At 37.7% G+C, this 16,394-nt stretch overlaps 1 non-coding gene across 1 annotated transcript; it reads right to left on the bottom strand.

Annotated features, from left to right (window-relative positions):
- Nucleotides 1-2,809: 2,809 nt before the first annotated feature.
- Nucleotides 2,810-2,915, bottom strand: LOC128282757 (small nucleolar RNA R71). The gene has a single exon (XR_008273111.1). It is a non-coding gene; the product is annotated as a small nucleolar RNA R71 (small nucleolar RNA).
- Between the last annotated feature and the right edge of the window lie 13,479 nt (nt 2,916-16,394).

The following is a 16,394-nucleotide window of genomic DNA, read 5'->3' as shown; positions in this document are numbered from 1 at the left end:
AAGCTTTCGCTACAAACACATTTAATCTCTAAATGTTTAAAAGCTTTGTAAATAATAATAATTCTAAAGGCTAATGAACTGGGAAGGTTCCAACTTAACGATAATGGTTTTTCAAACCATTTGTCTAAGTCGGGTTTGGGGTGTTACGTTTGTATCTTTTTTCTCCTTCATTGCAGTGAAAAGATTGAGTGAAAAAAAAAAGAGAAAAGTTTCATGAAACATTCAACTTAATTTAAATATTTACACTCTTAATGTTCAATGAGAGAATATCATGTTTTCGCAATCCAACACCAAAATATTAGCAATGAAAAAATTATGCACATGCTAAAAAAATAGTTACTTTCTATACCCATTCTTTCGGAACCACAAATATCGTTCCACCATTGATACGCAGTGTCTCTCAGCAAAGATGCAACACATTTAATACATTCATCAAGAGTACAAGATAATTCATAAAATACTCAAATCGTATTTTCAAGCCAAAACTCAGCTCTCTCAGCATCATCATCAGCATTAGCTCTGAATACTTCAGCTCCGTGTTTGCGGATCTTGTCAACTGAAGGATTATTCAACCATATCAGATCTATAACTTGAGGAATAGGTAGGGGTGGAGGTTGCTGAGCAGTCGAGTTTGTACGAATGTATTGAGTGAATCATTCGTTCATCATTCGGAAGAAAGCTTCTTTAGCCTCTCCTCCCTGACTGCCCATCACGGGTCTAGAATCAGATGGCGCAGTCCCTTGTACGGGAGCAGGTGTGATAAACCGTAATTTATACATATTTTTGTCCCATGCTTATCCCATTTATGAATGGTTTCTCCTTAGATTTGGTGAATTCGATGCTCCTAATCCTTTAATTTCATGTTTTATACTTAGGTGAGCATAGGAGAGTAAAAAGAGGGAGAAACGGGCCGAAAACGAAGAAAATGGACCCACATGGGAAATCAACACGGCCTGGACTTCCTCACACAGCCGTGTCCATTTGGCAGGATTGAAGCATGACTTACATGGGTAGACTACACGTCCGTGCCTATTCAATAGCCGCGACCACGGGCTGGAGTAATCGCACACGGGCGTGTCACACGGGTGTGTCCCTGTCGAGCCCAAGTATAGTCCTATTCGGAAATGGCCAATATTTAAACACCTGAGGAGGCACTTAAGAGGGGACGCAGAGTAGGAAGCAAGGAATTACTCAAGGAAAGCCAATTGATCCATCTCAGAAGCCGGATTCATCATCAAGACTAAAGATCTCCCTTCAAGTTCCTTTAGAAGTTTTGTGTTTTCTAATGTTTTGTTATCTTTATGCTTTTGAGATGTTTTCTTTTAAAATTATGAACTAAACCCCCAAAATACCTAAGGGGAATGAAACCTAAGATGGATCTTGTTATTATTATCTAAATTATATGATAAATATTTGACTTGTTCTTAATTATGTGTTCTTAATTCTTGTTTTGATATTTCAGGATATTGATTCAAGTTAAGCTCTTATTCAGAGGAGGAATAGACCCTGTGTAAGAGTAAATTTGTAATAATTAAGTGGAGTTGATTGCACGTCTAGAGATAGGGTGATAAGATTTTTCCGGATTAGGGTGAAACCTAATAAGGGAATTCGTAGATCAAGTTAATGCAATTCTAGGGTGTTAATTAGAAAGAGATTTCAATTATTCCACCTAGGGTTAGACGTTATTAGTCTCAAGAGAGATAATAATATATAACTTAGGGATTTCTACGAATCAAGTCAAATAAATAAATCGTCTAATTCGGAGTCAAATAACAAGTAAATTCTAGGTGGATTTTTCCTTAGGTATTGTCTTAATCAATCGAATTTTCCCAAAAGTATTTTCCCAAATTTTCTTTCTGTGCATTCTTAGTTTAGTAATTAGTTTAGATAACCAAATCTTTTAATTTTTAGGCTAGATAATAAAAGGAAGTAAATATTAGTACTCGTGGTTCCTTTGGGTTCAACAATCCAATCTTGTTGAACTATACTACTGTTCGATAGGTACACTTGCCTTAATCGTGATAATAAGTTAGTCTCAAGAACGATTCATTCATAAATCTTTAAAACCTTTTATGAATATCACGCATCAAGTTTTTGGCGCTGTTGCCGGGGAACTAGGATATTAGGAACACTCGATTTTTATTACTTTAGCCATTTTACTTTCATTGCAATTTAAAATTTTTATTTTCTTTTCTAATTCTTCATTTATTTTCTTCTGACAGGTTTTTCTAGTTTATGACCAGAAGAAACCCATTAGGACAATTACTGTTTGATAGTGAGATCGATCGCACAGTTCACAGAAATCGAAGAGAAATAAGGTGAAGCCTACGATACACAGAGGAAGAGCAAGAGGAGGATACGTCAACCACAACCGAGGAGATGGCTGAAAACCAAGAAAATATGCTACCTCCTGCGATTACTGTTAATCAGAATCCTGCTCCGCACACTATGTATAATTATGCTAAACATTCTTTAACATGAACTGAATCGGGCATAGTTAGACCTGCTATAGCTGCAAATACTTTTGAACTGAAACCTAACACAATTCAAATGATACAGCAATTTGTTCAGTTTGATGGTTTGCAGGACGAAGATCCCAATGCTCACTTGGCAAACTTTTTGGAACTATGTGATACATTTAAAATTAATGGCATTTCTGATGACGCCATTCGCCTTCGGTTATTCCCTTTTTTGTTGAGAAACAAAGCTAAATAGTGGTTGAATTTGTTACCATAGGGGTCAATCACTACTTGGGAATAAATGACCGAAAAGTTTTTATTAAAATATTTTTCGCTGACTAAAACAGCCAAATTACACAATGATATCTCCTCTTTTGTGCAGATGGATTTAGAAACACTCTACGATGCGTGGGCGAGATACAAGGACCTTTTGCAAAGATGCCCTCACCATGGGTTACCACTCTGGCTATAGATCCAAACGTTTCACAATGGCCTGAACCCTTCGACTCGGCAGATGATTGACATAGCCGCTAGTGGAACTATCAATAATAAGACACCTGAGGCAGCTTACGAATTTATTGAGGAGATGTCACTGAATAACTATCAGTGGCAAGTTATGAGGACAAAGTCGACGAAAGCAGCCGGTGTTTTCAACCTCGACGTGGTTACTATGCTATCTAACCAAGTAGAACTCTTAAATAAAAAGATTGACGGTTTGTGTGCTTCTACTTAGGTACATCCAGTGATGAGGTACGATTCGAATGGAGGAGGAGCATGCACAGAATATCAACCCTTCAACCCTAGCATTGAGGAGGAATAAGTCCAATAAATGGGTAACAATAACTCTAGACCCCAAAATAACCCGTATAGTAACACTTATAATGTGGGTTGGAGGAACCATCCCAATTTCTCGTGGGGTGGTCAAAGAAATCAAAGGCCACAATATCCTTCGAGTTTTCAACATCCACCTTACCAGCAAGAAAAGAAGCCGAACCTTGAAGAGATGTTAACAAAATTTAGCTCGGTGTCAGAAACTCGTTTCCAGAATACTGAGATAGCCCTTAAGAATTAACAAGTGTCAATCCAAGGGCTCGAAACTCAGATAGGCCAACTCGCCAAACTGATTTCTGAACGACCACAAGATAGTTTGCTTAGTAACACTGAATCTAACCCAAGGGAGCAAATCAATGCAATTACCATTCAAGATGCGGAAGGGTTAGTTGCACCTGAACCAGAACCAAAACAAGAAACTGTGGTAAGTAAAGGTAAGGGTGAAGTGGACCACAATGAACAGAAACCAGTGAGTAAAGAATACAAACCCTGTGTGCCATACCTAAACGCGACAAGGAAAGACCACACAGAAGAACAATTCGGTAAATTCCTTAAATTATTAAAAAAGTTACATATTAACTTACAATTTATTGAAGCTCTTTCGCAGATGCCAAACGCAGTCAAATTCTTAAAGGAGCTTTTAACAAATAAACGAAAGTTGGATGAGGCGTCGCATGTGGAGTTGAATGTAGTTTGCTCAGCCATTCTACAAAATAAGCTACCCAACAAATTAAAAGATCTAGGGAGTTTTACAATTCTTATTTTATTGGTAGTTTAGATGTTCATAATGCATTGACTGACTTAGGGGCAAGCATTAATGTTATGCCTTATAAAATGTTTAAACAGTTAGGTCTTGGGAAACTCAAACAAACTAGGATGAACATTCAATTGGCTGATAAAACCATTAGATTTTCTAGGGGTATAATTAAAAATGTTCTTGTTAAGATTGATAAATTTATATTCCCAATAGACTTTGTTGTTCTAGACATGGAAGAGGATAGTAACGCACCTTTAATTTTAGGATGACCCTTTTTAGCGACTGCTAGAACCATTATTGATGTTGGTACAGGTGAACTCACACTTCATGTGGGAGATGAAAAAATCACCCTTCAAGCCCGTAATTCGAGTAACACATCGAAAATTGAAGGTGGTTCTATAAATCATTCTACTAGTACTGATCATGTGGTGAAACCCTTTATGCAGGAAATAGTTACGAAGAATGCATATGAGCCGTGTTTAAACAACAGCAAAGGACCTATTTATGAAGAACGAAGGCTACAAATCGAGGAGTTAGATGAATGACGGACACAAAAATCGAGAATACCCAATAAATCGAAACCGAGCCAAGACGAGCTCAATACCTCACCAAATCAACTTAAGGTTGGAGACAAAGTACTTAGATGCAGTAGATCCTCGTATTGTCACTTCTGAACCTAATGAAGAACTTCCTCTTACGGTACTCAGTATTTTCCCATATGGTTCAATTGAGGTAATTCATCCTAAATTTGGCACATTTAAGGTAAACAATACTCGTCTTAAACCTTATGTTGATAAAGTTGATAGTAGGGATGAGGAGTGTAAACTCCTCACACCACCTTAACCATGCAGAAGAGAGGTAAGTCGAGCTTAGACTATAAATAAACACTTCTCGGGAGGCAACCCGAGCACTAACAGTGTTAATTTCTTTAAATTTTAGTTTTTAACATCTAACATACTAACTGAATCATGGAACACAGGCTTTCTAAAAACCACACGGCCACGCTCACGGGCGTGCATTAGGTCGTGTGAAAATAGGGCAAGATTTTTTGCCCAACATGGGATATGATAAGTTGCCACGGCCGTGCGACATGGCCTTGGGCGAAACTGCCAAAACAACACAGGCGTGAGACATGCCCGCGTCTTGAAACCATGGCTAAAACTGAAAATGTAACACGGGCGTGCGACACACCCGTGCCATCCACCAGTGGTCGACACTGTCAAAACGAACACTGGCGTAGACCTATGTACACGAGCGTGGGAGAAGCGAATGAAGTAAGACACGAACGTGCGACACAGTTGTGTGCACCCACATGCCCAAGCAACACGGGTGTGGGTCAAATGTTAGACGCGCCCAAATTTAAAAATCGCGAAACACACGGGCAAAAATTAGGGCATACGGGAGTGTCCCACGGCCGTGTGCCCCAAAATCTATATAAACCCCTCACTATTCATCATCTCCCCTCCCAAAAATCCCTAACCCTAGTCGCTGCAACTCCACACGCCCTACCCCCCATGCCCGAGTGCTGCCTACAACACCGATTCTGATGCCCCAACCTCCTTCCTTTGGCGTTTGTTTACTCTTTTCTCTCTATTTTCTTTAAATATGTTGCTTATTTCATGATTTCTCTGCTTTATTGAACTATTTTGAATGAATATTCATAGTTAGAATAGGAAAATACTCATGCTTGTTTTATAAAATTTTTTTCATTTTAGTTATTACATTATGCTATACTCTTTCATTTTTCCTTGTTTCCATGAAATTTATGCTTACCCACATGCATTCATTCATTATTCCCATAATCCTATAACTTGATATATTTAGTTGTTTTAGTTTGTATCATCTAGTACGTAAATCTCATGAAATATTCATATTTAGTTTTGATTTTCCATACTATTCTTGGGGCATATTGGTTGAACTTCGATTTTTCAATGCAGGTACAATGTCGTCCTCACGTGGTAAGAAGACCGCTGTTCCCACCTCGAATAAGAGGAAAGGAGCAGTATCATCCTCGGATCCTACCACGAAGATTAGACACCTATTCTTCCACCTTGGGACCCTAGAAGGAATTATATCAGATATTACGGGCCTGACCCCTAGGTGTGGGTCACTGCATTGACTGGGCCGCACTCGAACAGATTCAATTGGCTGATGTGGTCTGAGCCCTCCTGATGACTGACTCGTGGGGGCTCTTCTTTAAGATCATTGAGCCGACGTATCTCGAGTTCACATTGGAACTATGATCGACGTTCCATCTTTAGACCGTCATGACCAACTTCGACGATCCTGGAACGGTCTAGTTCTGCCTCGATGGTCTAGTACGCCAGTTGAGCGTACCCAAATTCAGGATTGCACTAGGGCTATACACGGAGAAGTTCATGGACGACAATGAACTCAACACCCTTCAGCACCACATCCACTACTCCCCCTCAAAATGCTAGAGGGACCTCGTCCCTACCTTGGCCACCTATGATCCTAGCCACTCCAAGGCATCGGCTTTCCCTCCATCCTTGAGGTATCTACACTTCATCTTGGCTCACACTTTGACAGGGAGACGAGAGAGCACCAGCGTCGTCACCACCCACGACCCCTATTACTTATGGAGTATGGCGAATGGGCATGTCATCGACCTCGCCTACTTTATTACCCTTGCCATTCACCACCAGACGGGGCGGCACAGGAGAGGGGTCATCTCTATCGGGCCATATCTGACTCGATTGGGTCGGCACTTTGGGCTCCTCAACACAACAACAAAATCATCCTCTCTCACTCTCATCAGCCAGATGTCCCCACAGGGCATCTCGAGCATGCTAAGTATGACGATGATCGAGAAACGACGTGGCACATACCCTCCTCAGTACCGCCTCGCCCAGTCCACCGAGGAGGAGGACCCAGAGGACATTACTGATGATGTCCCTCCACTTCACGAGGACCCACTAACTCAGCCACCACCTCCTCATCGTCTAGTTCATGAGGCGGCTTCATATTCTGGCATCTCTGAGTGCCTTACATGATTTGAGCAACAGTGTTTTCAGCGTTTTGATCACACTGATGCTACACTTCACTAAATTTGTCAGCACCTTCACATCTCATCGCCACCCCCACCTTGCGAACCATCTAGCGATGAAGATGTTTAAAAACTTTTATTTATTATTTTATGTTTTTACTTTTATTCTATTTTAAGACTTCTTTTTATTTTTCTTTAAGCTTATTTTTATTAGGTTTTATAATTATTATTTTACAATTTTTAATTTCGGTTATTTCATTATGAGTAATTATGCTTCTTTATATTCCCTAAAAAGTTCCTGATTCTATCACAGCTATAAAGAGCTCTAAAGCTCATCATCGCATAGGAACTAAAAACTCCACTGGGAAAGGTGCTCCACGACTACCATGTCCTGCTCGACCATGACCATAGCTACCACCAGATATAATATTCTTTTGGCACAAGATTTATGGATTAATGAACCTCTACCACCACCAGAGTATCCTCCTCCACTCTCATCATTGCTTTGGCCGATTACTCTCCATCACTCCAAGTCAAGGAGTTCATTCATCATTCAGGAAGTTTCACTTCTCTCCCTATCTTATGATTATTTTTATCAATATATCTATCTTTATACATTGAGGGCAAAGTATATCTTAAGTGTGGGGGGTCTTTTATATCATCATTAGAAATCCCTGAATTGTGTCTTATTCTCACGTGGATCACTCATATCACTATTAGAATGAATGTTAATCAATTTATGATTTTTATTGATATGTCTTGAATTAAAACATAGGCATATATGCATTGATTATTTAAACTTTAAGACATGAGGGAATCAAGCATGATAAGTTGATTTTTGAATAATTAAAAACTTTTAGGTTGTTTCCCTAAGTTTAAGTATTATCTTGAGTTAAAATTCACAAGTTTGAACATCAAAAAGCCATAATTTTTGTGAGATCTTGAGCCTTTAAAGCATATTTTACTCCTTTCATGCTCACTTTTATTATGAGTGCGTCAGTATTGATTTGTTATTCTAGAACTTGCTTGATCATGCATGTCAAGACCACATCATTTGATTTGATATTTCAAGATGATAAGGGCACTTAGGTTTAATCGACTCACTCCACAAAAGTCTACCTTCATAATTAACCCTTAGTGAACCCCTTTGAGCCTAACTAGCCATTAATTGATTTACCCTCAATATTAACCCATAACCCATTATTGTTGAAATCCCCTAATTTGATCCTTATTTTTGTCGAGATTTGATTTGAACTAATTGCTTAGCTATGTTTTGCTCTTCTATGTTTTTGATTTGTTCTTAAAATAAAAAAAAGGGTGTACTTCAATACATATTAGTTGCAATTCGTCGTTTTTGAGCTTAAGTGTCAATTCCATATTCTGAGAAGAAGCTCACTTGGATTCAACTGATGACTAGTCATTTTTCTAGCTAGGTAGTTTTTCAATTCAATCTCGATTCTAACACTTTCTTTCAGCTTATGACCACACCCCCTAACCAAAGCCACGTTACAACCCTCTAAAAGACCTTTTTGATTGATGTATCAACTCAATATATAGTGGTGGAGATTTGATTTTCAAGCAAGCCTATGGCAATAGCTTTTCATATTGACTAATGAGTGCTTTATTTGATGTCCTTAAACACCTTGAGTGATTTGAGTGAGTCTTTAGTGAGGATGTTAAACTCTGTGATATTTTGATCAAAGGTAATCACTTAGATGAGGGGAGACACCTATGTTTTCATGATAAAATGCTCAACTTGGAATGTTTGAAACTTTGATGTATTTTTAGTTGAATTTTCAAGGTATGAGTACTTATGGATTATTTTAAGATATTATTGATAGGGATTATAAATTGAGAATAATTTATTTTAGTTGTGAGTTGAGGATTTTGCTTGAGGACAAGCAAATGCTTAAGTGTGGGGGTATTTGATAAACCGTAATTTATACATATTTTTATCCCATGCTTAGCCCATTTATGAATGGTTTCTCCTTAGATTTGGTGAATTCGATGCTCCTAATCCTTTAATTTCATGTTTTATACTTAGGTGGGCATAAGAGAGTAAAAAGAGCGAGAAATGGGTTGAAAACAGAGAAAATGGACTCACGTGGGAAATCAACACGGCCTGGACTTCCTCACACAGGTGTGTCAAACGACCGTGTCCATTTGGTAGGATTGAAGCACGACTAACACGGGTAGACTACACGCCCGTGCCTATTCAACAGCCTTGACCATGGGCTGGAGTAATCGCACACAGGTGTGTCCCTGTCAAGCCCAAGTATAGTCCTATTCAGAAAAGACCAATTTTTAGGGCTCTTAGGCATTCAAAAGCCTATTTAAACACCTGAGGAGGCACTTAAGAGGGGACGTAGAGTAGGAAGCAAGGAATTACTCAAGGAAAGCCAATTGATCCATCTCAGAAGCTGGATTCATCATCAAACTGAAGATCTCCCTTCAAGTTCCTTCAGGAGTTTTGGGTTTTCTTATGTTTTGTTATCTTTATGTTTTTGAGATGTTTTCTTTTACAATTATGAACTAAACCCCCTAAATACCTAAGGGGAATGAAACCTAAGACGGATCTTGTTATTCTTATCTGAATTGTATGGTAAATATTTGACTCGTTCTTAATTATGTGTTCTTAATTCTTGTTTTGATATTCAAGGATATTGAGTCAAGTTAAGCTCTTATTCAGAGGAGGAATAGACCCTGTCTAAGAGTAAATTTATCATAATTAAGCGGAGTTGATTGCATGCCTAGAGATAAGGTGACAATATTTTGCCAGATTAGGGTGAAACCTAAAAAGGGAATCCATAGATCGAGTTAATGCAACTCTAGGGTGTGAATTAGAAAGAGATTTCAATTATTCCACCTAGGGTTAGACGTTATTTGTCTTGCGAGAGATAATAATATAACTTAGGGATTTCTACGGATCAAGTCAAATGAATAAATCGTCTGATTCAGAGTCAAATAACAAGTTAAGTCTAGATGGATTTTTCCTTAGGTATTGTCTTAATCAATCGAATTTTCCCAAAAGAATTTTCCTAAATTTTCTTTCTGTGCATTCTTAGTTTAGTAATTAGTTTAGATAACCAAACCTCTTAATTTTTAGGCTAGATAATAAAAAGGAAGTAAATACTAGTACTTGTGGTTCCTTTGGGTTCGACAATCCAGTCTTGTTGAACTATACTACTGTTCGATAGGTACACTTGTCTTAATCGTAATAATAAGTTAGTCTCAAGAACGATTCATTCATAAATATTTAAAACCTGTCACGAATATCACGTACCAAGGTGCATTACTCTCAACCTCATCGGCTATAGCTCGATTAGGATCCATTACTATATGAAAACACAGTTTAAAACGTCAGGATTCTTCACACTATTTCAGTTTATATATATGACATGCATAGCTAGACTCACACACACGCTACGTTAGTCCTAGAATTGACTAAAATTGTAGCTCTGATACCAATAAAATGTAACACCCTTAACCTGTATCCATCGTCGGATTAGGGTTACTGTAACACCCCTTACCCATGTCTGACGCCGGGACTGGATACGAGGCATTACCAAACTTAAACACGAGTAAACATACAGAACCAGGTCATAAAATTGCGTCCAAATTTAAAAATTTTCAATCACATGCAATTTGTCCCTTATAAGGGCCTACAAGGCCCAAAACATACGTTGGGAGTAGTTCGGGACTAAACCAAAAACTTTTGGAACATTTTTTACACTTAGAAAATTTTCTTATTTTGAAGAGTCACACGCCCGTGTGGGTAAGCCGTGTGGTCACACACACCCGTGTGGCTTGGGACACGTCCATGTCCTTAGCCTGTGTAACTCTCTGGCTATGACGTCATCATACAATTAAGGCCACACGCCCTTATGCTTGGGTTGTGTGGTGAATTAAATTCTCGAATTTAAGTGCAGGCTTCACACGCCTGGGCACATGCCTATGTCCTAAGGCCTTGTACTCTACATGGCTGAGACGCACGGCTGTGTCTCTGCCCCTGCATTTACTACTGAGCATTCTATTTTACATAATTAGGGTGCAAGGGACACATGGCTGGAACACATGCCCGTGGGGCAGACTGTGTGTCTAATCGTGTAGACAATTTCTAGGTATTTTCCAAGCCATATGCCATCCTTGAACACCCACCTACCTATACTATCTTCATGGCATGCAACATGACACTTTTTATTACTCAAGCATTCACATGCATAGTTAATTTATTATTTGGTAGTGTCAACATATCACATACTTAAACCATTAGGCTTTCATATGGTATTCCACACTAATTTCATATCTATTCATCATTATACCACATTTGTTATCATACTCACTAATCATATTTCATCCATTAAACATACATGCTCCATCACACTCATTATCACAAGTCTCATCAAACACATACCTTTAACATATAACCCACATCAAGTATAAACATATTCATCAAACAACTACAACAAGCATAAACTTATTTGCATGCATGCATAATTGATTAGGGTTATAACCCAAATAATTAATATGAGTCACCTCTCACGGCCATATACAAAATGAATCATAACATCATCATGAGCCAACACATTTGGCTAATCAATATGACACATAACAAAAAGACCAAGTCCCTATACATGCCATATTCAAAATTTTGAATCTAACTATACCAAATTTTCCAATTGATAGTGTGATCGAAAACTTCGATGTCCTCCGATCCCCGAGCTAGCTTGGCGACACTATAAGGATAGGAAAGGAAAGAGGTAAGCTTTAAAGCTTAGTACGTTCACATGCAAATAATAAGTAACATAAATCATACAATTAACATGAGGCAAAGTTTCATAAATGTCATCAAGTCTCATAAGCATAACTTTCTCATATGCATTCTTACCACATGTTCATAGCATATCGAGATCTTTAATCATGAGTTTGTGTACATACCTATACCAACTTGCACATAAATACTTACTTTCTCGTCTTTTACATGTTCATTAAGATTACCTATGGAACTTCTCTTTGAACTACCTGTTGAACACTTGGAATACTATCGGATACATCGGAGTCTCACACCTAAGTGCCTCATATGTAGCCAATGCTACCTCATATCACATATCACATGTTGCTCACTTTCGAGCTACTCACGGTTTTGCTCACACAAGCTATCAATCAGGATGTAGCTACACGGGTTGCTCACACAAGCTGTCAGGTATCCGCAACACATGCCGGACTACCCAGCCCCCGGTAGAACATACAAGACCAGTACCTAGAACGCTAAAACATGTGTCAAATATACCATGAACTTAGACCACAACTCATAACTTCAAATCACATATTTCATGAGCTTAGACCACAACTCATGAGCTCAGATCACAAAGTACCTAGTGACATGTCACTTGTATCCTAAACTATTCCTAAGGTTCAAATGGGATTCTTCGATACCACATTTCTATCGAACTTGCTTGTAACGTCGATTTCAATAACCATAGCACCAATCACATACTCATGGAATAATCATGGCATTTATAATAAAATTTAAGCATTAAACACATAATACAACATCACATTTAAATATATAAATAATTTCCATACATGCAATATTAAAGCATTTAAAGTATGGTACACATTGCATAATTTACATATGAACTTATCCCGGTACAAAATGATAGAAACGAGCCTAATCCTCGTAAGCTTTGTTTTTCCCTCGATCAAGACCCGAATCATGTTTTTCTTGATCTATATGTAAAATTTAACTTGTTCAATACACAGATTGATCAAATCGACCCATAAAACATACTTTGGTAAAATTACCTTTTTACCCCTAACTTTTCACTTATTTACACTTTGGTCCCTAGGCTCGTAAAATGAAATGAATGCATTTTCTTGGTTATCCAAGCCTAACTGATCCTATACCATGCTCATATCAGCCCACATTTTCCTTTATTTCACCTTTTTACTACTCATTTTTACACCTTTTACAAACAAGTCCCTTTTTAGGTGTTTTCACTAAAAATCACTTAGTAAAAGATGTTTATCACACATCAAACATTCATATTCCTCCATTAAACATCAAAATACATGCATTTCATACATGGGTAAGTTTTTGAACATGAACCATACCTCAAAATAATGGTTGAAATAGCTAGATCATGCATAAAAGATCTCAAAAACATAAAGAACATTAAAAACGGGCTAGGGAGCACTTACAATCAAGCTTGAAAAGTTGAACAAAACCCTAGATATGGCTCTTGGAAATTTCGTCTAGCACTTGGAGAAGATGAGAAAATTTTTGACTTATTTTCTCTTTTTATTCTTTTATTTACCAAATGACAAAAATGCCCGTTAAGCCTTTCTTTCAAAATTTTCCTATTTATGCCCATTTTTTTCCTAATTTTTAGAACTTGGTCAAATTGCAATTTAAGGACCTCTTATTAATAATCCAATGCAAATTTCACGCTTGAAGTTTCTAGAACACAAGTTTTGCAACTTATTCAAATTAGTCCCTAACTTCAATTGGACACTTTAGGCATAGAATCTCTTCATGAAAATTTCACACAAACATACAATTATATCATGGACCATCAAATACTCATAAAATAATTATTTTTATTTCAAATTTTTAGTCTTGAAACCATTGTTCCGACTAGACCCTAATTTGGGATATTACAGTTACGAGGTATTACTAATCAATTCACAACATATAGCATACATTTATCAAACATAAAACATTCATTTTCATAAATCATTCAACACAATCACATTGTCCCTTATAAGGGCCTACGGGGCCTTAAACATGCTTTAGAAGTGGTTCGGGACTAAATAGATAACTTATAAAAATTTTGAAAACTTAGAAAAAATTTCAACCATACAGGGGTCACACGCCCGTGTGAACAGGCCCTATGCCTCACATGGCTCCAGGCATGCCTGTGTCTGAAGCCGTGTGAAAATAGGGCATACATACTGACTTGGGTCACACGGCCAACCACACGCTTGTGTGTATAGGCCATGCCAAATCTGTAGGGTATACTGACATATGCAACATGGCCAAGTCACACGCCCAAGAGCTAGGCTGTATGCTAATTAGGGTGGTATACTGACTTGTACCACACGGCTAGTCACATGCCCATGTGTGAGACCGTGTGGAGCATACTGACTTCAATTCAATTTTAACACTAAGGGACACATGACCGTGTAACATAACCGTGTGTCACACACGGCTGAGACACATGCCCGTGTGGACAAAAATAGGTCATTTACAAGGCCAATTTGCCACCCCAACTTCAAAGAACCTATACAAGGCAAAATGGTACCGTTCCATTATACAATTAGGCAGCCAAAATCATCAACCAAATGCACAACTCATACCATTTGAGCAACTATAAAACTATCACCACATTCATACCAAAACATACCAAAATAAGCCATCACTCATGGCTATATATACAAACCAAAACATAAACATTTAAAAGCCATTTCTAATAGCCAAACACACATCAATATCAACATCATTTACAAGCCAAATCTCATGGCTATAATCACAACCAAAATATCACATCTAGCTTATACATGCCATATACCAAAATTGTATAATTCAAAAGTTCCAAGTTAGATATTTGATAGTACGACGATGTTCCCTGATACGAGATGTTCGTGACAGGTTTTAAATATTTATAATGAATCATTCTTGAAACTAACTATTATCACGATGAAGGCAAGTGTACCTATCAAATAGTAGTATAGCTTTAGCAAGACCGGATTGTCGAACCCAAAGCAACTAAAAGTACCAGTAATGACTGTTTTTTTATTATCTAGCCTAAGAATAATGGGGTTTGTTTTAACTAACTAATTAACTAAACTAAGAATTCACAGAAAATAGAATTGGGGAATTACTTTTGGAAAACTCGATTGATTGAGACAATACCTAAGGAAAAATCCACCTAGACTTCACTTGTTATTTGACTCTGAATCGGACGATTTATTCATTAAACTTGATCCGTAGAAATCCCTAAGTTATATTATTATCTCTCTCGAGACTAACAACTTCTAACCCTAGGTTGAATAATTGAAATCTCTTTCTAATTAACTCCCTAGGGTTGCATTAACTCAATCTATGGATCCCTTTATTAGGTTTAACCCTAATCTGGCAAAATCTTGTCACCCTATCTCTAGGTGTGCAACCAACTCCGCTTAATTATGACAAATGTACTCTTAGACAGGGTCTATTCCTCCTCTGAAGAAAAGCTTACTTGAATCAATATCCTAGAATATCAAAACAAGAATTAAGAACACATAATTAAGAACAAGTCAAATATTTATCATACAATTCAGATAATAATAACAAGATCTATCTTAGGTTTCATTCCCCTTAGGTATTTAGGGGTTTTAGTTCATAACTCAAAAGGTAAACATCTCAGAAGAATAATAAATACAAAACATAAAGAAAAACCCAAAACTTCTGAAGGGAAATTGAAGGAAGATCTTCAGTCTTGATGATGAATCCGACTTCTGAGATGGATCAATCGTCTTTCCTTGAGCATTTCCCTGCTTCCCTCTCTGTGTATGTGTCTTTTCCTCATCTCTAGGGTGTATTTATAGGCTGTAGAATGCATAAGAACCCTCAAAATTGGCCTTTTTCGAATTGGATTAAACTTGGGCTTGGCAGGAACACGCCCGTGTGCGATTGCTTAAGGTCATGGTTAAGCCTGTTAAATAGGCACAGGCGTGTGGTCCACCCGTGTGAGTCGTGCTTCGATTCTGACAAATTGACACGGCCGTATGGTCTGCCCGTATGAGGAGGTCCAGGCCGTGTTGATCTCGTACGTTGGCCCATTTTCTCTATTTTTGGCCGTTTCTCGTTCCTTTCACTCTCCTATGCTCACCTAAGTATAAAACATGAAATTAAGGCATTAGGAGCATCAAATTCACCAATTTTAAAGAAGAATCATCCATAAAATGTGCTAAGCATGGGATAAAAATATGTATGAATTACGGTTTATCATTCCCGACGACTCTCGGGTCTGAGCTAGTCTTGATTCACTATAAAACGTAGAAAAATAACATAAAGTAAGCTTTTAAGCTTAGTAAGCTCGTATGAGATAAACTTAATGCAATCATATAAACATAAATAAATATTTAACATTCATTAACTATCAAACCTTTCAAATACTCAATCACAAAACTATATACTCTCATTATCATTTCTTCGATTCAAATCTAAAATGGTTTATTCAGATACCTGTACCATCTCGTACCAATCTCATATATGTTTTCTTCTTTCATTCACCCGTTGAACCATCCAGAATAGAAATCGGATACTCAAGGGTCTCACACGATAAGTACCTATACC

This window comes from Gossypium arboreum, chromosome 10, assembly GCF_025698485.1.
Source record: "Gossypium arboreum isolate Shixiya-1 chromosome 10, ASM2569848v2, whole genome shotgun sequence".
Lineage (NCBI taxonomy): Eukaryota > Viridiplantae > Streptophyta > Magnoliopsida > Malvales > Malvaceae > Gossypium > Gossypium arboreum.
The sequence above is the reverse complement of the archived record's forward strand: the minus strand, read 5'-3'. Positions and strand labels throughout refer to the sequence as shown.